Source organism: Petaurus breviceps, unplaced genomic scaffold, assembly GCF_028583685.1.
Source record: "Petaurus breviceps papuanus isolate PSGF00001 unplaced genomic scaffold, PetGlider_PUasm1.0 551, whole genome shotgun sequence".
In the NCBI taxonomy this organism is placed as follows: domain Eukaryota; kingdom Metazoa; phylum Chordata; class Mammalia; order Diprotodontia; family Petauridae; genus Petaurus; species Petaurus breviceps.
The window spans coordinates 35507911-35533377 of record NW_027186372.1 but is presented as its reverse complement, the minus strand read 5'-3'; the positions used below and the strand labels follow the sequence as shown (position 1 = coordinate 35533377).

Genomic DNA, 25467 nt, shown 5'->3' with positions numbered 1-25467 from the left:
AGAGGAGAGAAGGGGGCATATATGACAGATTTTGTGAAGGGAGACTAGATAGAACTTGGCAATAGATTGTGGGGAGGGGATGTTGAGAGAGAGTGAGTTGAGGATGCCATCTTGGTTGCATCTCCAGATCCAAGGTTCTCTCTTAATATTCTACTATGTTGTTCCCTTACTATATCATGCTTTTTCCTTAGGGGTCAGGAGACCTGGATTCAAGTTCAAACTCCTTCAGCCACCATTTACCTTGCCTTGCACAAGTAATTTCATCTCTCATATTGGCCCTCAGTTTCTACATCCGCAAATAAATGATTATGCTGATACTTGTATTACCTGCTTCATAGGATTGTTGTGAAGAGTAAATGAATTTTAGGATCATATATTTAGAGCATAAAAGGAACTTTAACACACTCTTAGAGGCCATTGGCCCTTGCCTTGATTGGGCAGCAACAGGTACTGTCCATCTGCCTTGCTGCCCCTCCTTTATTCCTACAGAAACCAGAAGTCAAAGACCAAAGATTCTCACTGCCCGTCCCCTTTATGATCTACTTAACATTGGAATGAGACAGGGAGCAAACTGACTCGGCTGAGGGTTGTACCTCAAACCGGCCTGATCTCCCTCTACTCCTGTCTTGACTATCAGGCAGGAGCAGGGAGTCAGCATTTGTCTTGCCATTCTCACTTCTGTGACTCTACTGTTCTTTAGCTCTATCCCAAATCCCTGCAATTCTGAGTGGTAGGCTGCTTAGGCCAAAGCTCCCTTCCCTGACCTGCTTCCTCATATATGTCCATGTAAGCTATAGCCCCTCCTCTACCTTTTCATTGTGCCCTCTGGAGCCCAAATTCTCCTGTTAACAAACTGCTTTTCGTATTGGATAGACTTGTGGACTACCTCCAGGATTCACTTTGCATCTATTTTATTTTGAGTTTTCTGACTTTGCTCCAAAAGAATGTAAGCTCCTTGAAGGCAGGAACTGTTTAGCTTTTTGTTTTTGTATTCCTAGTATCTAACCTACCTCTTGGCATAGGGTAGGCCCTTAATAAATGCTATTTGGGTTGAATTGACTTGCTCCAGTTTCCTCATTTTATAGGGGAAGAGACTGAGACCTAGAAAGGAAAAGAGAAGAGAGAGAGAGAGAATGTTAGGGTGGGGAGTCAGAAGACTCATCTTCCTGAGTTCAAATCTGGCCTCAGACACTTATTGGCTGTGTGACCCTGGGCAAGTCACTTAACATTATCTGCCTCAGTTTCCTTATCTGTAAAATGAGCTAGAGAAGGAAATGGCAAACCACTCCAGTATCTTTTGACCAGAAAATCCCAAATAGGTCATGAAGAGTTGGATGGGACTGAAAGACAACTGAATAACAAAGGGGTGTCATAAAGTATCCTCTGCCCAAGTAAATTGGTAGCAGGGCTGGGACTAGAAACAAGCTCTCTTCCTTTCCTCTCTCTGGGAACCTGAAATTGATTCCACCCCTCTTTTATCCCAAAGACAAACAATAGAGAAGTAGGTATCTCTCCTCTAACCTAGCCATCACATAGACCTAAATGTTGATTTTTAAAAAGTAGTTTCATCTGTTAAATAGTTAAGTTAGAAAGTGAATGGATATTTATGTCTCCCTTTTAAAAATCCTGTGAAGTGCTTTCTACTTAGGTAGAAGTCATTTGTTTTTCTGTGACTGAGTAGTCCTTGAAAGAAAAAAAAAATGTTACTCCTTCTGTCCTTTGTGCTGATTCTATTATTGTGGGTCTGGAGATAAAATTCTATTATGAATGAGAATTAATGAGGAAAATAAAGCTCCTTGAGAGGAGGGACTGTTTGTTGTTCTGTCTTTAAATGTCTGTTCCCTTTGTCTTTCCCAGGGCCTGACACATAGTAAGTACTTAATAAATATATATTGAACTGAAAAGCTTGGAATAGGACCAATATCTCATTTAGATCCTGTGTGAAGAGAAATTTGAACTCTAATTTTGTTTTTTGATAAGCTGATGATGTTGTAAGGGTAGGATTGTGGTATTTTCAAAGACCAGCCTAGGCTCCATCCACTGGGAACACAGCACAAAATCCACCGGCTCTGCTGCACAGATAAGAAAGGGTTTCCTAAATTATCTAATTTTGTCTCTCTTTGATTTCTTATTCTCTTTCTTTGTCTAGCAGGCCGCGTTGCTCACTAGAGGTCAGAAAGGTTATCGGAGAGGTTAGTGACAAGTATCAGATGTCATTCTTAGACCTCAGTAGTCATCAGCATGAGTAGCAGAATAGGAACAATGGGTACAATGGTATAGGTCATGGCGGCATGTGGTACAGTGGGAGGGACCATGATGGTTTTTGTTGTGCATTGGTTTACTGGATGCATATGTAATCCCATATGACTTTTCTTTAGCCAGAGGGTCCACAGAGTAAAGAAGTGAAGGTATCACTATACAGTGGAGAGAACAATGGTTATGGAGTCAAGGGACCTGGATTCAAATTCCACCTCTGACACCTTTGTGACCTAGGGGTAGCTATTTTTACCTTCCCTGGGCCTTATTTTCCTCAAATGTAAAATGAAGACCGTTAAACTTTGGCCTTTGAGGTTCAAGATGGCCCATGACATCCCTCTGTAAGGGTTATGGGATTTAAAGATCTTCCATGCCCCATTGGACTTGCTGATGTAGCAGGAAAGGGCGGAGCAAGAGGAAGCGGAAGCCAAGCTAGAGTTCCTGTGGTGGCTAGCAGTGGCGGCGACAGTGGCAGCAGCAGCAGAGGCAGTGGCAGCACGAATCCCTTTTTGAGTCAGCTAGAATTTCTCCTGAGGACTCCAGCTGAGGACTGCCAGGGGCCGGAGCTGCTGGGAGCGTGCTTCCTGGACACTGGGTGGTTGTTGTGAGTGGGGAGAGGAGGACCTTTGCCTGAGGTAGCCTGTTCTGTTTTAAAGGCTTGAGAATGTGGGTGCTTTCTACTTTATCTACCTGTGCCAATTTCATAACCACTCTGATGGCTTTCACTTTCTGGTTTTGGGACTCAGTCATTTGGTATTTTAATAAATTTTCTAGCTTATTCCCCCATATAGCAAGCCTGATATATTTTGTGATGGATAATTACATCAGCATATCTGTAATTTCCATAGGCATTGTGAATATTGCATTGCTGATACACCCTCTTAGCTCTCAGTCTGTGGTCCTAGACTCAGGACTCTTGACTCTTAGAGTTGAAAGAGATATCGGAGTAATTGGTGAAATCATGATGGAATTTCTTTCACAACAAAGATCATAGAATTTAGAACAGATATATAGCTTAGAGTCTAATTTTGTTGTTTAGTCGATAAGTTGTGTCTGATTCTTCATGACCCCATTTGAGGTTTTCTCGGCAGAGATACTGGAGTGGTTTGCCATTTCCTTTTCCAGCTCATTTTAATAGATGAGGAAATTGAAGCAAGTAGCATTAAGCAACTTGCCCAGGGTTTAGCATCTGAGGCTGGATTTGAATTTATGTCCTCCTGACTCCAGGGCTAGTGCTCTATCCATTGTACCACCTAGCTGTCCCCCAATACCTTCATTTTACACATGAGGCCCAAGTGAAGTGACTTGTCCAAGGTCACACAGGTAGTAAATGGCAGGGTGAGGTTTGAATACTGAAGACACTGGGATTCCACACCCATCCCTCTTTCCAATGGTACCACTGCTCGTTTTCCTAACAGGTGTTCATAGAACTTTTTGGTTTCAAAATATCCAGTCATAGGAAGCTCACCATCTCCCAAGTCAGCCTACTCCATTATTGCACAGCCCAATTGGAAAGTTATTCATCCATATGAAGTGTAAATCTGCCTCGTTGGCAGTTCTGCTCACTGGTCCTAGTTCTGACCTCTGGGACTAAGAACAAATATAATCCTTCATTCATATAATAGTCCTTCAAAAATACTTCAAGATAGCCATTATGCTACCCCTAAGTCTTTTCTTTTCCAAGTTAAATGCCCCAATTTTTTTCAAATGTTCCTCATAGACATGGTTTTGACCCTTCTCAGCCTCTTCTGAATCCTCTCCAGTTTATTACTATTCCTGCTAAAATGTGACATAGCAAAACTAAACACAAGACCCAAGATAAAGTCTTATTAAGGCAGAAGACAGGGGGACTGTTCCCTCTCCCCACCCCTGCCCCTAATCCTGGACATTAAACTTCTATTAGTGCAGCCTAAGATTGCATTAGCCTTTTTGGATGCCATATCATACTATTGATTTGCTTTAAAAATGTACAGTCCATTAGGACCCCCAGGTCTTTTTCACATGAACTTCTGTTAAGCTATATATCCCTTAATGTATACTTGTACAGCTAATTATTTGAAACTAAATGCAGGACTTTACATTTCTCTCAATTAAATTGGACTATTCCAGGTAAGTTCTATCTTTATTGTGTAACCCAATATTAAGGTACCTTCTGTTGCTGAACAAATCTTCCTGGCTCTAAGGGATAAGACTAAAGTGAGCAAAGGGAGGAATTTAGGTTTTACATATCTAGTTTGTTGTGTTTTTCTTGTTTTGCCATTGTCAGGATGAGAATAGGGTGGGAGATTGCACAGAATAGGTCTGGCATGTCCCTGGTACCATCCATTGGAAATATGTCTGAGCCAATAGTCTTTGACTTATTTTTTGGTCACTGACATTTTGTTTGTGCTAGTGTTTGTTGTGCTGGTGTGTGGTTTGATGGTGGTGTATGGTGCTGTGGAATGGACCATGGCAGTGTGTGGTGTACATATGTTTACTGGACTCAGATGTAACCCCAAATGACTTTTCTTTAGCCAGAGGGTTCACAGATCAAAGAACTGCAGCTCCAAATGGCTGGTGCTGTCATGTGATCCTGGATAAGTTGCTTGACCTCCATCTCTTTGCTCACTTTCTTCCACCATGGATTGGGGAATAATTTCATCTCTCCTCTATTGGCACTTATTAGACAAAATACATTTATTAAGCACTTACTATGTACCGGGCACTGTGTTAAACACTGGGGAACCAATGAAAGGGAAACTTAAGAGTAATTTGTGTCAGATAAAGAGCAATTTTGTTTTCTGAGGCAGTGCTCACTGGTGTAAACCCATGTTTCTAGCCTTCTTATCCTCTTCTATCCAGCATATGCCCTCTGATCCTGCCGCCCCAGCCTCCTCCCTGGCCCCCTACACCAGATGTATTCATTTTCACTTCTCCATCTTTGCTCACATCTTTTCTTTCTACTTCTTTCCTCCCATCTTCCATCCCCTCCTTCTCCTTGTGCCATACTTACCAGTGCTTCAGGTCCCTCTCAAATTCCCTCCTAAATCTTGGGAGCTTCCTCTGACCCTTTCTATGACCCTTTGCAGATCAGTCAATCATTCATTCAAGTATTAACTGTCCACTCTGTGCCAAGTATGGCCAAGTACTTAATCTCTTTGGACAGGAGTACAAAGAATGAAGTAATCTCTACTCACAAGGGGCTTACCTTCTAACCAAACATCTCACTTACTGTTTGTGACATTCCACTGAGATAGGCCATTTAGAATATATCAGGTCTTGACAAATATCCTTTGATCTAGGAATGATGGATTATTTTCAGCTTTTAAAGAAAGTAAACCCTAAAGAAAATAAAGGCAAGGTTTTGCCTCTATCCTTAGCACTAGACCCAAACCAGGGTCACTGCAGGTTTATGGAAGGGTCCCAGAAAATTCTCTGGAATAACTAAAAAGAAAGCTAAGCACACCTGGTCAAGATAGTCATAGGGCCACATATGATCAGAGTTTAAGCTAGAACGGTTACTTAGAAGCAATTAGGCTACTCTCTCCAGTGCCCTAGTCTCCATGGGGTGCTCATTTCCAAACATACCTCTCACCCTCACCCTCCACCAAAGAGAGCCATCCTGTAGAACAAAAAGAAAAGAGGAAAAAATTAGCAAAACTAATGAACACATTGAAAAAATATGACATTATATTCAGTAGTCTATAAACATAGTCCCTCACCTCTGGAAAGAAAAAACTCTTTCTACCAAAGCAAATCAGTACCTTTGCTGACTCTTGGTCTTAGATAGTTGCTTAGTACACTGAGAAATGAAGTTACTTGACTAAGGTCTCACAGTCAGTATGTGTCAGAGGTGGAACATGGGCCCAGGTCTTCCTTACTCTGAAAACAGCTTTCTTGTTCTTTCTAATATGTCTCTGTACATTGTAAGAGATATTTAGGGCTCTTTCCATGTGACCCTTCCCCTGGTTCTTTGCCTCAACTGAGAAATTGGCACAGCAGGGTTAAAACAAACCCAGAGAAGGATAATTGAGTGAATGATGTGCCAAGAATAGGATGTTGCTGATCCTAGTAGGATAATATTCCCGGTATAGGGGTGAAGGTGAGATTTTTTTTTTTGATCCGGTCAAAGGAGGGAGAAACAGATGTGATTTTTGTCATTGGAGTATACTACAGACCACCTGGACAGAAAGAGGATGTAGATAGAGAACTTAGGAAATAAATCAAAGCCCGGCACCAAGACAGGATTATTATATAATGTGATGGGAGCTTCAGTTATCCAGACATCTGCTGGAGTTCCCCCTCTCTGCCAAAAAACAGAGCAGCTGATGACTTCTTGGCTTGCCTTAGTGCAGGAGTTCTTAGTAATGTGTGTGTGTGTGTGTGTGTGTGTGTGTGTGTGTGTGTGTGTATGTGTGCATGCGTGTGTGTTTGTGTGTGATGGAACTCTATCAGTTTTTTTTAATCCTATCAATGCCTTAGAATACGATAGTTATACACATAAAATAAACATGATTACAAAGGAAACAAATTATATTGAAATATAGTTGTAAAAGTTTTAAAAAACCAAGTTCAGAAATTCCAGTCTTGGTGAAAATTACATTTTTTCAAAAGGTGGAGGAATAGCCAGGGGAAATTCTGTTCTGGATCTGATTCTCACGAAAGAGGAGGAAGGACCTAGTTAATATGACAGAAAAGATAATATCCCCGGGGGGAATGACCAGTCCATCTTAGAATTTGTGATGGAGAAAGAGAGATCTGGATCCAATTTTAGCTATACATCTTAGATCTTAGGAAAATACTTCAAAGGATTCAGAGGTAAGATAGGTAGTATCCCATGGAATAAAGGGCTTCAGTGGAAGTCAGTCCAGGAGAGAAGGGAGATATTCAAGAATAAAATTCTGAAGACTCCAAGAGAAGCAATTTCACTGAGGAGGAAAAATGGGAGTTGTCTGAAGAGACTGGAGTGGATGCAGAGGGAGCTCGCCAACCAACTTAGATTTAAAGAACCAATGTGCACAAAATAGAAGCAAAGCCAGGTAGCAAAGAATGAATCCGAGGGTGGCATGGTCCTGCAAAAATAGCCTCAGGAGTGCTAAAGCTCAGAATGACTGAAGCTGGTGAGAAAAGCAAAGAAAAACAAAGGATGGTTTTGTTCGTTAAGCTATATGGAGAGAAGAGGAGGGATAGGACCTGTGCTGGGGGTGGATGTGACAATGATAACTGACAGCCACTCCATTATGTTTTGTTTCTGTTTACTCTGTAAAGGAGAGTCATTGCCTTGGAAGTGACAGAACAAAGATGACTAATAGGGATTTGATCCCCAGGATAAAGTGAAGTCATCCAGTCCAGATGAACTACATCCATCGTCGGGTCCTAAGAGAATGGGCAGAAGGGATGGTTGAGCCACTGCCAATGGTATTTCAAAGATCATGGAAAATAGGAAATATGCTATGAGACTGGAGAAAGGCAAATGTTGTCCCTGTCTAAAAAGGGAAGAGAACCAGGGCTTCAGAGTGTGTGAAAGTGAGGTTGACTTTGATTTCTGGGAAAATCCTAGAACAGAGCATTAGAGAAGGAGTTGGTGAATTACTTGAAGACCTAGAGAAGCAGTGATTTCAAAGAGCCAGTATGGGTTCATCAAGAACAAGCCATTGCAGTCTAATTTTATTTCTTTTTTTTTATGGTATTGTTAAACTAGTTAATGAGAAGAATGCTACAGATATACTGTAGCTTGTGTAGATTGTAGCACAACCTTTGGTCATCTCATACTATTCCAGTGGAGATGATAGAGAGATATGTGTTAAATGGGAATATAATCACATGCGTTCAGAACTGATTAGATATCCAGGCTCTAAGAGCAATGGTTCACTGGAAGTCTCCAGTGGAAAGTCTCAGGGATCTGTGCTTGGCCCAGTGCTATTGAACATTTTTATCAATGACTAGAACAAAGACCTAGATAGTTGTTGCTGTTGTAAAGTTATTTTTCAGTCATGTCCTACTCTTCGTGACCCTTTTTGGAGTCTTCTTGTCAAAAGTAGTAGAATGGTTTTCCATTTCCTTCTCCAGCTCATTTTACAGATGAGGAAACTAAGGCAAACAGGGTTAAATGACTTGCCCAGGGTCACACAACTAGTAAGTGTCTGAGGTAGGATTTGAACCCAAGAAGTTCGGTACCCCAGATGGTATTTGCATATGACACAAAGGTGGGAAGGAGAGCTAACGCAGCAGATGACAGTGAGGATCCAAAATGAGCTTTGCAAGACTAGAACAATGGTCTAAAAATAATAAGATGAAAATCATTAGGGGTAAATGTAAAGTCTTGCATCTGGGTACAAAAAAATAACCAACTTCACAAGTACAAGACAGGGGAAAAATGGATCCATAGCAGCTGTTCTGAAAAAGATCTTGGAGTATTAATGGACTGCAAGCTTGGTATACATCCCTAGAGAGCTAGTGTAAGCTTGTCCTTCATTAAGAGGGGCAGAGCTTCCAGGAATAGGGAGGTTATAATCAACCATGCCCTGCCCTTATCAGATCTTATCTGAACTGTTGTGTTCAATTCTGGGCACCATAATTTAAGAAAGACATTGATAAACTGAGAGAGTCTATAGAGGAGGCCACCAGGATGTTGAAGGGCATGAGTCCAAGACAGATGAAGAGTGATTGAGTGACCTGGAGAGGTTTAGCTTGGAGAGAAGACTCAGGGAGAAATGAGAGCCTTTTTCAACTATTGGAAGTGCTATAATATGGAGGAGAGCAAAACCAGGAATGGTAGGTAGTAGTTGCTAAGTACATTTAGGCTTGAAAACCTCATTAACAATTGGAGCCATCCAAAAGTGGAACGGGGGACCTAGAGAGAGAGTGAGCTCACCTCCTTGGACAACCACTTGTCCAGTATGTTAGAGAGGGGATTCCTTTCGTGTATGCATTGGAATAAATAACCAGTGAGGTCCCTTCTAACTCTCCAATTGTGTGAAGGTTCTGTGGTTATCTGGTGAATATGGGGGGTAGTTATAGGTAATCCAATGGCCCTAGAAGTGGAGTTGGTCATTAATTGTCCCTAAGTGATCTGTGACTACATCCAAATGGGCCCTCCATCCTGGAACATGTATGTTGCTGTGGCTGAAAATAGTAAATCATCTGATGGCCAGCAAGGTGGTGAAGTCAGGCTTCTCAGCATAGATGCCCAGTCACTGGGATCACCCTCAAAGCCTTTCTGAGGTACTGAGACCTGTCTTGCCGTGCCACCATGAGGCATTAGTGAAGGGCTTTGGTGCAGGGCAAATGTGTACTTTATAAGACTCAAACCATGCCACAGATTTTTTGGGTGGCAGTGGGTAAGCCACTAATCTTTTCTGGGCCTCAGTTTCCTATTGTATACTGGGGCAAGTGTGGAGGTGGGGCAGCTCAGCCAGGTGATCTGTTCTAAGTATTCAAACCGTATTGGAAATGGGGTCCCATAGATATGAGAAACATTTTACTGAGATTTTCCCTGTTGGCTCCTTCAAGTCAATGCAATAAGCATTTCTGTACAAGGCATGATCCTAGGTGTTAGGCATCCCAGACCGAGAGGAGCTTACTACTGAGGAGGTGACACATATAAGCCGATAAGTAAATACAAGATAATTGGAGGAGCTGTAACTGCAGGGGTGGGGAGAGTGAGGGGGAGGGGTGGGAGAAAGGCTTTGGATAGTAGCTGAGACTTCTCAGAGAAGCCGAGATAAGGGAGTTCATTAGAGGTGGAGAGATGAGCCCAAGGTCAGAAAGAGTCAGTCGGGGAGCCAACACTCTAAGTCCCTTCATTTCTCTCCCTCTCCCAGCACATGGAGGGAAGAGAAGAGATGGAGTATGGCCTGTGGGGAACAGCTGTGCTGCAGTTTGGCTTGTATGTGGAAGAACATGAAGGGGAACTGTATGCAATTAGGGTGGAAAGGGGAGATAGAAACCAGCTTGTGAAGGGCCTTAACTGCCAGACTGTATCTTCTAGTATAGCTAATGGGGAAGCCATTGAAAAAGGGGTGTGATATGGCCTGATCTGTACTTTGGGATGAGTATTTTGGCAGCTCTGTGGGGAATGGATGGAAGAAACAGTGATTGGAAGCAGGGAGACCACTTACATGGCTGTTACAGCTGCAACACTGTAGGAAGCTAGGTGGCCCAGTGGATAGAGCTCTGGACCTGGAGTCAGGAAGACCTGAGTTCAAATGTGGCCTCAGACACTTACTAGTCATGTGATCCTGGGCAAGTCACTTAACCTTGTTTACCTCAGTTTTCTTCATCTGTAAAATGAACTGGAGAAGGAAGTGGCAAACCACTACAGTATCCTTGCCAAGGAAATCCCATATGGAGTCATGAAGAGTTGGACATGACTGAACTGAACAGCAGGGGTTCAGGGGAGAGATGGTGGAGACCCTTTTATAGGATAATGACTGTGTGAATAGACAGAAGCTGATGGACATAAGAGATGTAGTAGAAGTAAAATGAATATAATTGAGCAACTGACCCACCTCCTGGTGGAAAGGAGAAGGACTCAAGATGCAGAATGAGACACATTTGGGGTGGGCAGGTGGCACAGTGAATAGAGCACCACCCTGGAGTCAGGAGGACCTGAGTTCAAATTCAGCCTCAGGCACTTAACACTTACTAGCTGTGTGACCTTGGGCAAGTCACTTAACCCCTATTGTCCTGCCTTCCCTTTCCAAAAAGTTTTTAAAAAAAAAGAATGAGACATGTTTTTGGATACGGTCAACATGAAAATATGTTTTGCTTCTTTATGCATGTTTATTACAAGCTTTTTTTTTCTCTCCCAGGGTGCTTGGAGGGATATTGTTAATTGAAAATTGTTAACTGAAAAAATCTATTTAAAAAGAGACAATTTAATACCTGGTTGAATGGGAAGGATAAGCTAGAGGTAAGAGTTTAGGATTTCTTCATAGCTGTGAATCTGAGTAGGATAATAGCACATGGCTTCTACAGAAAAAGAGAAGTTCGGGGGCAGCCAGGTGGCTCAGCAAGTAAGAGCACCGGCCCCAGTGTCGGGATGACCTGGGGATCGAATCCGGGCTCTGATACTTAGCACCCACCCAGAAACACCTGGCCGTGTAACCTTGAGCAAGTTGCTTAACCCCGATTGCTTTAAAAAAAAAAAAGAAAAAGAGAAGCTTGGAGGAAGGGTAGTTTTCGGGACTGGGAGGAGATAATAAGCTTCTTCTTTCAGTGTTAGTGCTCTATGACAAGCCAGGCTAGTGTTCAGTCTGCTGAGCTGCATCCCTCTGTCTCCCTTTCTGGGGGGGAGCATGAGGTCCTTTAGAGCTGAGGCGATGGGGAGATTTCCAAAGCGTGGATTGTACAGCATTCCTTCATTCTACGTTCTGGTTTCTAGTACTGGCTCAGTGTTTTCCAGGCCCTAGAGTTGGGAGAGGTTGAGGGGAGGGATTGTAGCCCTAGTAGCAGCCCCAGGACAGGATGGGCTGGGTCAGGGCTGGGCCCAAGGAGCTGGGGACTGCCACGGATTTCACAATCTGCCTGAAATTTCCTCCTTTCCCCTTTGGCCCAGCCAGTTTACTGGCTGCTCTGGGAGGTGTGTGTGGGTGTGTGCCGACAGGGTATGGCAGGTACTATTATGCCTGGGACGCCTTTTGCCAGGCCGCTTATAACCCAATAAAATGTTATAGATTTAGATTGTAGCTCTCTTTCTCTCTTTTTTTTTTTGTAAATAATATTTTATTTTTTCCAATTATGTGTAAAGATAGTTTTCAATATTCATTTTCATAAGATTTGGGGTTCTGAGTTTTCCTCTCTCTCCCCCTGCCTTTCCTCTCCCCTCCTCAAGATGGGATATAGGTCATACATGTGCATAGACTTCCTTAAGCTCCAACTCTCACCCAATGTCTCCATGCCTCCTGAGGCCCAGCCACTCCTGCTGACCTCTGGGGTCAGGATAGCCCCAAGAGCTTCTATGGAGCAATAAGTAAAAAAGGCTGAGACTTTCAGTTCTATAGAGCTGATTTCCTAAGGTTTTTTTCCATTTAACAAACCCCTCTGCTGTGTAACAGTGTTATTCCCCTTCTGTCGGAGACAGTCAGATGGGGCAAGAATGCAAGGTTTTGGGGGCAAAGTCTCTTATCTAAGATCAAACACTTGGCTGTCAGAGCTGAGATATGACCATAGGACTTCATTGTGCTGTCTCTCATGTCACAGCTGTCACATAAGTATATGAGCACCAAATAAATTTGTCATTCAGTCATTTTTTCAGTCATGTCTGACTCCCCATGACCCCATTTGGGGTTTTCTTGGCAAAGACACTGGAGTGGTTTGCCATTTCCTTCTCCAGCTCATTTTATAGTTGAAGAAACTGAGGCAAACAAGGTTAAGTGACTTGCCCAGGGTCACACAGCTAGGCCAGATTTAAACTCAGGGTGATGAGTCTTCCTGACTTCAGGCCTATTCGCTTCCCCACCTTGCTGCCCTATGAAAAGAAATTAAGGGACTTGAATTAAGAATCTTAGCCCTGCAATGGACTCCTTCTGACGTTGGGCCAACGCTTCACCCGTGTGGGCTTCAGTTTCTTCATCTGTAAAATGGGGACAATAATCATGGAGCTGGAAGGAACTTTCTATTGGAGAACATTTTATCCGACAGCCATCATTCTGCACTGCCAGTTTAGAGATGAGGAAAATGAGACCCTGAGAATAAAAGTGACTGGTCCAAGGTTACACAATTAATTGACTGTTAAGATACAAACTTAAATCTAGGCTTCCTGATTCCCAGGCAGTACTTTTTTCCTTAAGACATTTTGCCTTCTGTCTTGCCACTTTAAGGGATTGTTGTGAGGATCAAACGAGTTCATATATATGAAATGTTCCTAGAGCCCTAATTTCCAAACTTTATGTAGTGATGACCCCCTTAAAAATTATCATGCCTTCCTTCCTGCTTTTCATAAGACAGTTTATTCAAATAATTTTTTTAGCCCATATTTCATTAAAATAAAATGAATAATTATAACTTTGTAACATAAACACATTTTAAACATACAAATAAAATTACATATGAAATAATGCAAATAATCACTGCACTAATTCCTTATAGGACCATGAAATCATAGATCCAGAACTGGACCTTCAAGGAAATCTAGTCCAATTTTTCTCATTTTATAGTTGAAGAAATTAGGCCTAGAGTATCAAAGTCAAAATTTGAACACAGATCCTTTGATTCCAAAGCCACCACTTTTCCTGTTGTACCATGCTACTTCTTAAAGGTAGATGGATAGCCCATGGTAGGCCATTCCCTAATCTTTAAACCAGGGATGGAGAAAATGTTGTCACCCTGCCCCTGAGCCACAGGCTTGAGACCTTGGCCCTCTATCACCTCTATCAGCCTGGCCTGGGAACCTCTATCATCCTTGTTTCCTCCCAGAACTTCTACTTTAAGGAAGAGGCCCCATATTTACCCCCTTCATTCCTCTCTGCTTCTGGCTGTGGCCTGTAGTAAGAGCTTAAATGCTTGTTGGCTTGGACTGGGCACCCGTAGTTGATCACTGGGAGGCCTGAAGAGGAACGGTACCACCAGGGAGTCTCTAGTTCTGTCCACCCAGGATGAATTTCAGCTTCACCTATCTGAGGATAGAGCCAGTGGGTGTGGGGGTGGTGAGTTCTTCCCACGTTCTGTATAGGCATCTCCTTTCTTCTGTCGGAATATCCTGGCTCTTTCCCCCTTACAGTTGGGGGCCTCTCCTGAGAGCCAGGAAGAGCCTACTGCCTGGAGCCACTTTGGGCTCACCGTTGGGGACAGGGAAGGGAAGGGGAGGTGAAAGGACTGGTGACCCATCATCCCACTGCTGGGACCATTGACCTGCCCCCTTCTACTACCTCTCACTAGATGGAACAAATTCACTGAATTAATCTTGCTGTTATTTACATTATTTTCTTGGAAAACAGTACACTTGTTTATGCAGGAGATCTAATAATTTTGATCATTGCTTCATCTCTCTCCCTTTTCTCCACCCCCTTTCCCCACCAAAAATAAAAGGGCTTATACTTTGCCACCCCAGGGAATGGACGGTGTGTCTGGCCAAGGAATGCTTCTTGCCAGGTGGTCTCCTCTTGCCAGGATGTGTTTTGGTTTTCAGGCTTTGGTGAATGACTTCTCATAAGAGCCTGTCTCTTCGAATAGGCACTCATAGGCTGTTCCAAACCTTTGCCTGGGTTGCAGTTGTGCAGTGGGCCTCTCCCTTGGAGGCTGCATAGAGACCATCCTTGACCTCCTTGGATTGTCCAGTTTGGTATGGTCCAAAGGATGTAGCTCTCTCCCATAGACCTCAGGCTGAACTAAGGGGGAAACATTTAATTCAAGGCATTAGTTACCTCCAAAGCAGAATTTTCTTTATGAAGGAAGGAGTAAGATAAAAAGTGTAATGGTTAGAGCTGTGTAAATGAAGTCTGACCCAGGGAGGTTATAACTGTGGAGGAAAATACTGGTAAACAGACTGATTCAAATTGAGCCTGCAAGAATCTTTTCCACCTTGTGGTTTTGAAGGCAGACCCCTGGGCAAGAGGTCCACCAGTTTAGGGCATCTTACACAAGGGCTCTTAATTCACAGACCCCTTTGGCAATCTGGTGAATAGAGAGACCCCTTCTCAAAATAGCATTCTTAAATACATAAAATAAAATACATAGGACTATTAAGGAAAAATGGAGAAAAATATATTGAAATAGTTATACAAATATTTTTGGAGCTTTAAGAGAGCTAAAAGATCATCTAATCCCTCCCTAATATCACCATGAGGAAACTGAGGCTTAAGAGGTAGAATGGCCTATCAAAGGTCACACAGTGCATGGCTGGGGTTCAATCTTAGTTGCTCTGACTAGTCTTTTCTTACTACAATACAGTGCCTTTTTCTAGAATCTTAGATTGTCCAAACGGAGGCCATAGCAAATGTGACCCTTTCTATGGAGCTGTCTTGCGCTTTCCCTGTACTGGAAAGGACACTGAACCTTGAAGATTCTCCATTAGGTTTCTGTTTCCATAGGAAGATGATGGACACCATGGAAATAAAGGTCTCCTTGTTTCAGTGCCGTTATTTTGGGGGAGGTTGTGTGTGTGAATGTGACTAGCTGGAATCTGGAGGAAACCTCAGAATTCTACATTCTCTCTCCCTGTGTGCTCTGACCCCTCAACTTCACATGGCTGCTTCCCTTGTTAGTTACAAAGAAGACCTAATTTGAAAATCAAGACAGCTGATGACCTACCCACGGTACTCAGGCCCCATTCAGGACAGTAACCATTCTGGAGCTTTACCTGTGAGGAGGGTTCTGAGGCAGGGCTCCTAAAACACAATGACCTGCTGTGTGTTATAATTCAAACATCTTACCTGGAAGGAAGAGTCTATTGACAGGACCGTGCAAATCACTCTGGCTGTCATCATTCCTAAACATGTCTATGAAGCAGCTAGGTGATCCCATGTAGTCATATCAAACTCAAACAGAAACAAGACCACTAAACAAAAAACAACAGCAATAACTAACATCATTATTAATAACAATAACCAACATTTATATAGCACTTACTACATGTCAGGTACCATGCTGTAATGTTAATGGGGTTGAACAACTTCCAGGCCATTAATAGGCCTCAGGTAGAGCCCATTAAGGGAAGTTTGCTTAGGGGAGGGTGCTTGTGGGAAGGCTTTCACACCCTTTTGTTAATTTCTAATTAGCAGCTGAGTCAGGAGGGTTGTGATGCCCTCTGGCTCTTTTAGGGTATAAATACTCTGAGGTTCGCATTTTGCTTTGAGGCTCACTCATTGGAAGGATATTCTTGTGATTTGACCATTTGAGACTCTGAGTAGCCTTAAGGATCCCCTCCTCCCCCCACCCCCTCTTTGAAAAACCCAGATGTTGGTGCTTCTGTCTCTGGTAACTATGTATATGTTGCCTTGGTCAGACAGTTGGATCTGCCTGTTTCTCTGTTCTAATTTCTCAGACAGAAGCCCTGTTTGTTGGTTTTTATTTCTCTGCTTGTATTTTCTCTATTTTCTTTGTTTGGATTTTCTCTGATGTTCAGGGTGCTGATTTTTCCCCTGAACTAATGAAGGTCATTAAAAAAGGTTGTTGACCCCTTGAACAGCTATCTTTCCTAGTAGAGCAGATCTAAGAATCTGTACTAGCAGGCATCCTGGGTATGCCGGTGTGATTGCTGCTACACATGGTTTACAATTATTCTCTCTTTTGATCCTTCCAGCAATCCTGGGAGGTAGGTATTATTATTATGAGGTGTTATTACTAGGAGGAAAAAAGGCAGAGGTTAAGTGACTTGCCCAGGTTCATATAGTGAGGAAGTATCTGATGCCAGATTTGAACTGGAGTCTTCCTGCTTTCAGGGCCCAGCACTCTATATGCTATATCACCTAGCTGCACATAACAATTGCCATGGGCCCCATATTGACCTAGTTTTAAAATGTAAGTGTATATGTTTTCTTATATTTTTACTTATTTTGTTAAATATTTCCCAATTTTACTTTATTTTGCTTTGGAGAACAGCATGGAGTGGATGGACCCTGATGGCAGCATGTTCAACACTTCTGATGTAGGGGATAGCGTTGGACTTGGAATCAGCAAGACCCAGAGTTCAAATGCTGCCTCATACCATTGTTATCTTTGTGGTCCAAGATGAGTCAATTAACCTCTCTTAGCCTCAGTTTTCTTGTGTATGAAATGGGATAGAAAGCACTTTACAAACCCCAAAGGGCTATATAAATACTAACTATTGCTATGCTTAGGAGACACCTCCCATGCTAACTGGAGATGGGCCAGGGATCCTGAGTTCTAGTCCTTGCTCTGGCCACTAATTGGCTGTGTGGCAAGCTCTCTAACCCTCAGTCTCAGTAAGAATAATATTGACTAATGCTTTTCACCAGACCTTCTCATTCATGATGTCATTTGATCACAGCACCCCCGGGGGGCAGACAAGATTGTAGTTATGATCCCCATCTTATAGAGGAGGAAAATGAAAGGAAGTGCCTTGACCTCAGGGTCACATGGCAAGTGAGAAGGAGGACTTCTGGATCTGGGTGCTGAGCTTTGGGGATAAGAGGAACTCTAAGGTCACAGCCCCAGGGAACCAAAATCAGCTAATTGGTGTTATTCAGCCGAAATGGGAGGGAGCTGATACCAGAAATACAGCAGGCAATAGAGGGCAATGCGGGATGCCTTTCCTCTTGCTGGCTCTTTTCCCCAATCCTGGCCTTTAATAATCTATACCCCTTCTCTCCCCACCCCCCAGCCAGTGTCTTGGGATGGGCAGAGAAGAGCAGATGGGGAACAGTTCTGTGGTCTGAGTGAGGATGAAGATTTGGGAGGCTCCTTCCTGAGTGCATTCCAAGGCAACTCTGCCAAAAGAGTGGGGAGTTGGTCACTCAGAAATCCCTTCCTGTCTTTTCCCCAGGAAGGAAGGGTTAAACGTTTGCCTCCCCCCAATTTCAGAGGCTTCCTCTGCTCCTTCTCCCTGGGCCCCATCTGCCCTCTCCTTTTACAGTATGGGCTGGCTGCAGAAACCCTAGCCTGGCCTCCTGCCCCTCTTCCTGTCTCCCTCCCCCTCCCCCCCTTCCCCCTTCCCCGGCTCTAACTCGTTTCCTTCTTTGGTCCTCTCTCCTGCTCCATGTCACTCGCACCCTCCCCAGCTGCCTCATTCATTCCAGCCTCCCGCCGGCTTTCTCATGGAGAGCAGACATTTGGAATCTTGGATTATTTTTTTCTCCTGAAGATTATCTGCACCTGTGTTGTGACTTGCGTGTCATGCAGCCACATTTCTACGCACACTTGCATGAGCAGACATGCTCAAAGAATGGAGGCTGGATTCAGGAGATGTTTGTTGGATTTTAGGGGAGCATGGTGTTGCTACCTAGATTCTCAGCTGCTGGGACTGCCTCTGATGCACTCTGTACATGCACCACAGACTGAGAAACATGCCCCCAAACTTCATTGGAGCCTTCTCTCCTCCTTTCTCTCAGCTCCTTGAGGAAAAGGGTGCATAATGTGTTTGGAGAGTAAGTAGCTAGAGGTAAACAGAAACCTGTCAAGGCAATCAGAAGAGCCATTTCCCATCCCAACTCTGAGTCTCATTTGCTGCTTGACCTTGCTTAAGTCCTTTCATTGATTTTGGTCTCAGGTTCCTCTTTTCTAAATAATATCAATTCATGTTTTTAGCAAGCATTCTGTCTCTGGGACTCGGTTTCTCCTTTCATACCTTGAGGATGTTGAAGGAGCCGAGATGTTCTCTTAAGATCTCATCCAGGTCTGATATCCTGTGGACCAATCGCTGAATTGCAGATTTAGAACTTGAAGGGAACTTAGAGCTCATTTAGTCCAACCATCTTCATTTTACAAGTGAGAAAACTGAGGCCCAATGAAAGGGGCATTACTTGCCCAAGGTCACATAGGTAGTAAGTGGCAAAGCCAGGATTTCAAGTCAGGTCTTCCAGCTCTAAGTTCAACATTCTTTTCACTGCTCTAGTCTGTCTTCTGTGGATGAAGACTATTTGGAGGGTGTTGGAAACTATATTTTCTTCTTAGCTTACTCATTCATCATTTCCTCCTGAGAGGAGATGTCTTACTCAGACTTTCTGGGTAGCTTGTGAAAATGAACATGTAGAGTGCTAGGCTGTCCTCTACAGGAATTTCTAGCTTTGACACCCAAACTCAAGGCCTGGTTCAAATTCTCTTCCTTTTGGGAAAGAGTCCAACCACGTGCCCTCTCAGATGCGGAAGAGTACAAACCTGTTCCTTCCTTATTGCTTCCTGGGCACCTAGTTTTTGTCAGCTCTAAGAATTTTAGGATCTCAGCATTAGGAGGGGCACGGTGTCTGTTACCTCCTTGACCAATGTTCCTTCAGCCTCTATGCCAGTTGATCTTCATGACATACTTTTAAGACCTTTCCCATCCTGGTCACTCTACTGGACACACTCCAGCTGTCAGTGACCCTCCTGAAATATAGCAACTGCTAGGCTTCTGAAGTAAAGGGCTAGGGCTCCATACTTTGCCCTAGGGGCCTCTTTTACAGGCTGAGCTAGACTGGGTTAGCCCAGGTCAACTCTTCCTTTGCAGATCTTTGTTTCCCAACAGTCCCTGGCTGGCAAACAGGGCAATTTCGAAGTGAAAGGAGATCTGGGTGAAAGGTTCTCCCCAGTGAGTGGCCCAGAGCCCAGATGAACTCTCTTGGCTGGCTGCCAGCTACTGAGCTACAGAGCTTAGCATTCAGGGGTCCCCACAGCTAGGTGGAAGGCCAAGTGGTCAGAGCCCTTCAAAGTCACCTGGCATGCAGGAGAGCAGGTGTGCATTGAACAGGATCTCGTCTTCTAGATGAAGGAACATTTAGGAGCTTGTGGTGTTGAAGAGAGAACTCTGGACCGAGGGTTACAAGATCTAGACTCATAGATCAGTGGAATGGTAAATATAGAAGGAAGGGATCATAAATCAGAAAGCAAATCTAGATTGTCAGTGGTAGGGGAGTTTAGGACATAGACTATCAGAGCTGGGAGGAACCTTAGACAATTATATATCCATCATGTCTGGAAGGGACCTAGAACTTTGGGGATCAGATCTAGAAAGAAACCTTTGAACACTGAAGGTCAAAACTTGAAAGAACTTCAGCACAGTGAATTCAAGGGATGCAAGAGGCACTGAGTTTCTCCCTCTCATTTTATAGATGAAGAAACAGAGGTACAGAATAGAGAGGGGGAAAGTCATTTGTCCTAGGTCACAGAGTCTCATTCTAGCTTCATTGATTCTTGGGGTAATCTAGGACAAAGCCCTTTATCTTGAGTTCAGTATAAGATCTTGTAGTAAAATGGTGCTTGAGTTTGGAGAATAATTCCTTTGTGTCTTTAATGTGATGGAAAGAGCACTCTGCAGAGAGACAGGTGAATCTGGTGCTAGAATCACTTTTGTAATGACTGCAATCTTGAGCAAATCATTTTATTCCTTTGAGCCTTAATTTCCTCATCTATAAATTGGGAATAAGAATCCCTTGTCCTGTCTACCTCTCACTATTGTTGTAGGGATGAGATAGTTCATTGTCATCATCATCATCATCATGATCTTCCTTATTGGATTGTAACCTCCTTGGGCAAACATTGTGTTGTTTCTTTTTTGCATACCTCTTGCTGGTAAGAGTGTCTTGTAAGTGGTGGTGTTTAATATGACTGTTAAATTAAGTGTATATGAAAATAGTTTGTAAGCTATAGGCACGTGCAGGCTAGTAACATGATTCAGGGGTTGGCATTATGCGAGTTTATGAAGTGGGCAAAGTTTGCATTGTGTTTACCCATTCCTTGCCTTCATATGGTGGCATCCTACCAGTCTTGGACTGGTCTTTAGCCTTTTCCAGAACTCTTTCTTCCCTCTCATTGCAATAAAAGTTTCATTAAAAAAAAAAAAAAACTTGGGGAAATGAATGCTATTGGGTTAGTCCTCTGAAGTAATCTCTTCTACCTTACTACCCATTATGATAGTAAGGCTGGCCTAATGGAGAGAGAGAGAGAGAGAGAGAGAGAGAGAGAGAGAGAGAGAGAGAGAGAGAGAGAGAGAGAGAGAGAGAGAGAGAGAGAGCAGTATAAGCTTTAGGAGAATTTGCTAAAATTCCTCATCTAGGGCCAGCTAGGTGATAGTGTATCAGTCCTGGAGTCAGGAGGATCCGAGTCCAAATCCAGCCTAAGACACTTTTGAGTTGTGACGCTGGGTAAGTCACCTGATCCTGATTGCTTCCACCAAAAAAAAGAAAAAAATTTCTCTTGTTTTTCACCAACTGGTATGTGACCTTGTGTAATTCACTCTGTTTTTCTGGCCCTTCCTTGGTGGTTATGCTAGATGATCCTTAAGTCCTTCCAAGCATTAATTTCTTATTCCTCCCTAAGGTAGCACAAAGCTTTAATTATATTTTTAAAAAAGTGCTTGTCTCAGGAAGGATGAGGCACTCACCTTTGTGGAATTTCATGTCCTAGGGAAATCTCATGAGACTTATAGGTGCCCCCAGATCTTACAGTAGAAGAGGTAAGAACTTACTATTTAGCCTAAGGTCATGACCTTCTTCCCACTTGCCTTAATGAATAAGGTTATTATTATCTTCACCACTACCACCACTACAACAATAATAACTGACATTCCTGAGAAAGTAACCCAAATAGCCATACCCTTTAACCCAGATAGCTCATTGCTCAGCAGATATCCCAAAGAAATTAGTGATTAAAGAAAGGAAGGTCCCACATACACCAGAATATTTATAGTAGCCCTTCTTATGATGAACAAGAAACAAAGTAGGTGCCCATTGACTGGGAAATAGCTAAACAAATTGTAGTATGTGGATGTAATGGAGTGCTATTATTCTGTATGTGAACAGTGATGAATATGATGAATACAAAGAAACATAGAAAAATCTATATAAGCTAATAAAAATGGAATTAATCAGAATCAGGAAAATAATCTACTAAATAACTAAAATAATGTGAATGAAAAGAATAACCACAAAGCAATCTAGAGTGAATGTTGCAAGTTTACATTTATATCTGTTAAAGGTTTGCAAAAAAAGGTTTTCCAGATATCTTGTTTGAACCTCACCAGCACCCTGTGAGATCAGTAGGTCAAGTGTTGTTAACCCCGTTTTTACAGACGTAATTGGACATTGTAATCACATCTTCTCAGCAAGTCTTCCGGGTGAAAAGTCCAGATGGGAACTTGCATTTCTCTGGCCTTGGGAGATCTGTGATGTCAGCAGATCCTGGGAGCACAGCTGTTCAGAGGGGTTCTTCAGACAAACTAGAGTTTGTTTGGTTCCTGCTTCTCAAGATCTGTATCTGAGTGATCTAACCAATGCTGGGTTCTGCTAGGCAACAACAAAAGTCACATTTTTTAAGATGTGCTTTGAAGTACAGGGCTAGGTGCTGGCCATGTAAAGAGAAGAAGGAAAAAATAGTCCTTGTCCTGCAAGAACTTATACTCTCCTGGGAATAAACAGAGAAGTAAATACAAAATAAGTCTAGCAGGGAAAGACCACTTGTTACTAAGGGGTAAAGGCTTCATGGAGGGCATAGCACCTGAGCTAAACCTTGAAGAAGGGTCAGATTTCTAAGAGACTCAAGTGAGAGGGGAGAGCATAGCAGGGACACACCACGCAAAAGCTCAGAGGTAGGAGATCTCATGCTCAGTTCGGGGAATCCATTGATGACTTATTTAGTAAGCACCTCTCTGTATCAGGCACTGTGCTGGATGCTGGAAATGCGAGTACAAGGAATGAAACAGCCCAGCTGGTATTCTAATGGAGGACAGCGCATGGGCCAGTTTGTCTGGAACATAGAGAGTGTGAAAGGGAATGGGGAGGCAGGTGTCTTCTGCCCTTGAGAATCTTCTAGCCTTGTCCTTTGGAGGTGGGGAGGAGTATGGAACAGATAGCAGAGTCAAAGGCAAGTTCCTGCCTGAGCTAGAGAAAGGAATTAATGAGCTTTCCTAGGGGATGGAGGGAGCTGTATCAATGCCAGAAGGAAAGCTCCCAACAGTCTTCCCTTCCCTCTTGACCCATGTCACTTACTGCTGCTCTGGATACAGAAATAAGGTGGTAGCTGACTGCAAATTCTTCTTACAGAGACACCAAGGGAGGTATAGTCCGGGGATGAGAGATTCAGCAGTAATGGTATCCTAGGGCAGCATACTGATATCTGAAATGGACTGACTGGGAATTCTGCATTTCCTGGGTCAGTTGTCCTTTCCTTTTTGGGTGTCTGGGCACACACAGCTGTGCGTACTACAACAACAGCTGCTTGGCCAGTGTTATATTGAGAACATGGTTTTGTATTCTACGTGGCAGCATAGGGGTTATAACTGTATGTGGTGTAGAAAGAGCTAGAGCCTCAGCTGCTTCACCCCAAAAAACAAACAAGCCAAAAAATCCTTGCATTTATTTTGTTCATGTATATTTCCTTGTTATAGATAAGATAGATATAAGATCCCTGAGGGCAGGCGTGTTGTGTCTCCATCACCTGGTACAGTGCCCAGTCCATAGGGTAGAAGATAGACGATTGTTGATGGATTGATGGATCTGGTCTGCTTCTTTTCTTTCCTCTGCCAGGTCTCAGCTCCTTTGCCTCTTACCTTGGAATATGTTTGTAAATTGTGCTGCAGTATCATGTACTGACCCTGAATTCCAGGCCTGGCTCTGGTCATATGACTTTGGGCAAATCATTTATTTGAACAGAGACTCGGTTTTCTCATCAATAAAATAGGAATAACAATCTCTGCCCTGCCTCTAGTACAGGGCTTTAGTAAAGTTCAGATGACAGGATGTGCATATGTGATGAGGCTGTTTTAAGCAGATGTGCATGGTAAGGAGCTATACAAATTTCAGGTAAAATTCTGCTAGCCCAATGCCTCTCTGACTTTGCTAAGACCAGAGGTCTCCTGCCTTTGTGTGCAAATCCCATGATCTGTCCTATGACATATATCTCCTATGACAAATGAACCCCTTTCCTATCCTGATAGGGTTCTGAATGGAGATGCAATGGAATTGTGGTGAACTCTGAAAGTTCCCAACCAGCTCTGCCAGTCCTGCTGGAGTAGGAAGGGGATTGCACCTTGGGTGTCTTCAGGAATTTAATGAGTCCCATCTCAAGCTCCAGGATCTTGGTTTCTCTCAAGATTTGACTCTTCAATGCTCCAGGAGCAAGCTTTTATTTTCTGCTGCCCTGTTAACTCAGTAGATTCCTTGAGCAATCCAATTTGGTTTAATTTGTGGAATATTAATTAAGGGTCTAATGGGTACAACAAAAATAAAACAATTTCTGCTCTCAAGGAGCTTTGATTTTGTTGGCCAAGTCTTCTCTCTCTGGCCTTCGGTTCCTCCCTTATCTAGTGAAGGCATCAGATTAGACGATCTTCGAAGTTCTTCCCAGCTTTAATGTTTTGTTCCCAGGACCCTTCGGGCTCTGCCCTTACACAGTGGTGTAACATGCTAATCGGGTTGCCTTTCCTTCCATGAGCCATTTGACAGGGACAGACTCCTCTGATTTGAAGGAGGGCAAGGGAAGTTTGAATCTAGTAATCTTGGGCCTTGAGATGAGCTAATTTTCACAATGGGCTTTGCAGCTAACATCGGACAACTCGGGCTTGTTTCCCCTTGTTTGTCCTTGAAGGAGACTATGACCTGAGCCTTAATGGCACTCAACTTTCTGTTCTTTGTGAGAGACCAGAGAGAAGGCTCCTGGGCAGCCCCCTCCCCAGTAACCTTATAGGATGTCATTCCTGGGGCAGAAGCCTGCTCAGAGCAATGAAGTGGTTGGAGTCATAGAAATGGGACAGGACACAGACTTTGGCAATTTTTTTTTTTTAAACTTTGAAACTTGACTTTGGTTTTCCACTGGTTTGTCTTAAATGGGGATGTTAGTATTTCTTGGTTTATAGCCCCCTCTGATGGTTGGACCAGGAGTGGCATATGGATCTCTAACCTGTTTGCCCATTTTGAGGGAGCTTCCTGAAAGGGGAAGGGGGCTCAATGGAAGGAACCCAGGACCAGGGTCCAGGAAGCCTGGGTTCTAGGCTGGTTTCTGCTGTTCACTCAATTTCCCCTTGGGCACATAAACTTTCCCTTTCTGGGTTCTACATGTTAAAGGAGAAGGTTAGGTTAGTGTCCTGAAGTCACTTCCATTGGACATTCTATATTTTAAAGTCCTCTCAGCCCAGAAATCCAATGTTCTAAGATCCCTTCCACATCTAAAAAATAACTAAATGTTCTGTGTCTGGAAAAGGATTCATTGCTAATGCCTTCTCTGGGGGTGGTATATTTAAGGGAAGCATCAATGACTCATTTATCTGGGGGCTGTTTACATTAGATCCACCAGGGTGGAGTGTTGAATGAGGAAGACTTTTTTCAGAAACAAATCTTAGGGGCCAAATATGTCTTGGGACTCACAGATCCCAAAGTTTCTAAAGAAACAAGCATTTTACAAATGGTGAGCTTGGGTGGCTTCCTGCTTCAGGTAGGGATTGAACCAGAAGATCTCTTCAGGTCTTTTCTAAGTATGAGATTCTTTGACTGTAAGAAGATGACCCTGAAGAGAAGGAGACTGGCATTGTGTGTGTGTGTGTGTGTGTGTGTGTGTGTGTGAGAGAGAGAGAGAGAGAGAGAGAGAGAGAGAGAGAGAGAGAGAGAGAGAGAGAGAGAGAATCCCAGGCCTTCTATTCATAGCCAG

The 25467-nt window shown here is 43.2% G+C and overlaps 1 protein-coding gene and 1 long non-coding RNA gene across 2 annotated transcripts in view; one reads left to right on the top strand and one right to left on the bottom strand.

Annotated features, from left to right (window-relative positions):
* Positions 1 to 25467, top strand: part of PPARGC1B (PPARG coactivator 1 beta) — a 169924-nt gene that overhangs the window by 61802 nt on the left and 82655 nt on the right. The gene's annotated exons all lie outside the window — the stretch shown is intronic.
* Positions 21767 to 23852, bottom strand: LOC138172575 (uncharacterized). The gene is made up of 2 exons (XR_011171157.1): positions 22815 to 23852; positions 21767 to 22230 (listed from the first exon to the last, which is right to left on the bottom strand). It is a non-coding gene; the product is annotated as an uncharacterized lncRNA (long non-coding RNA).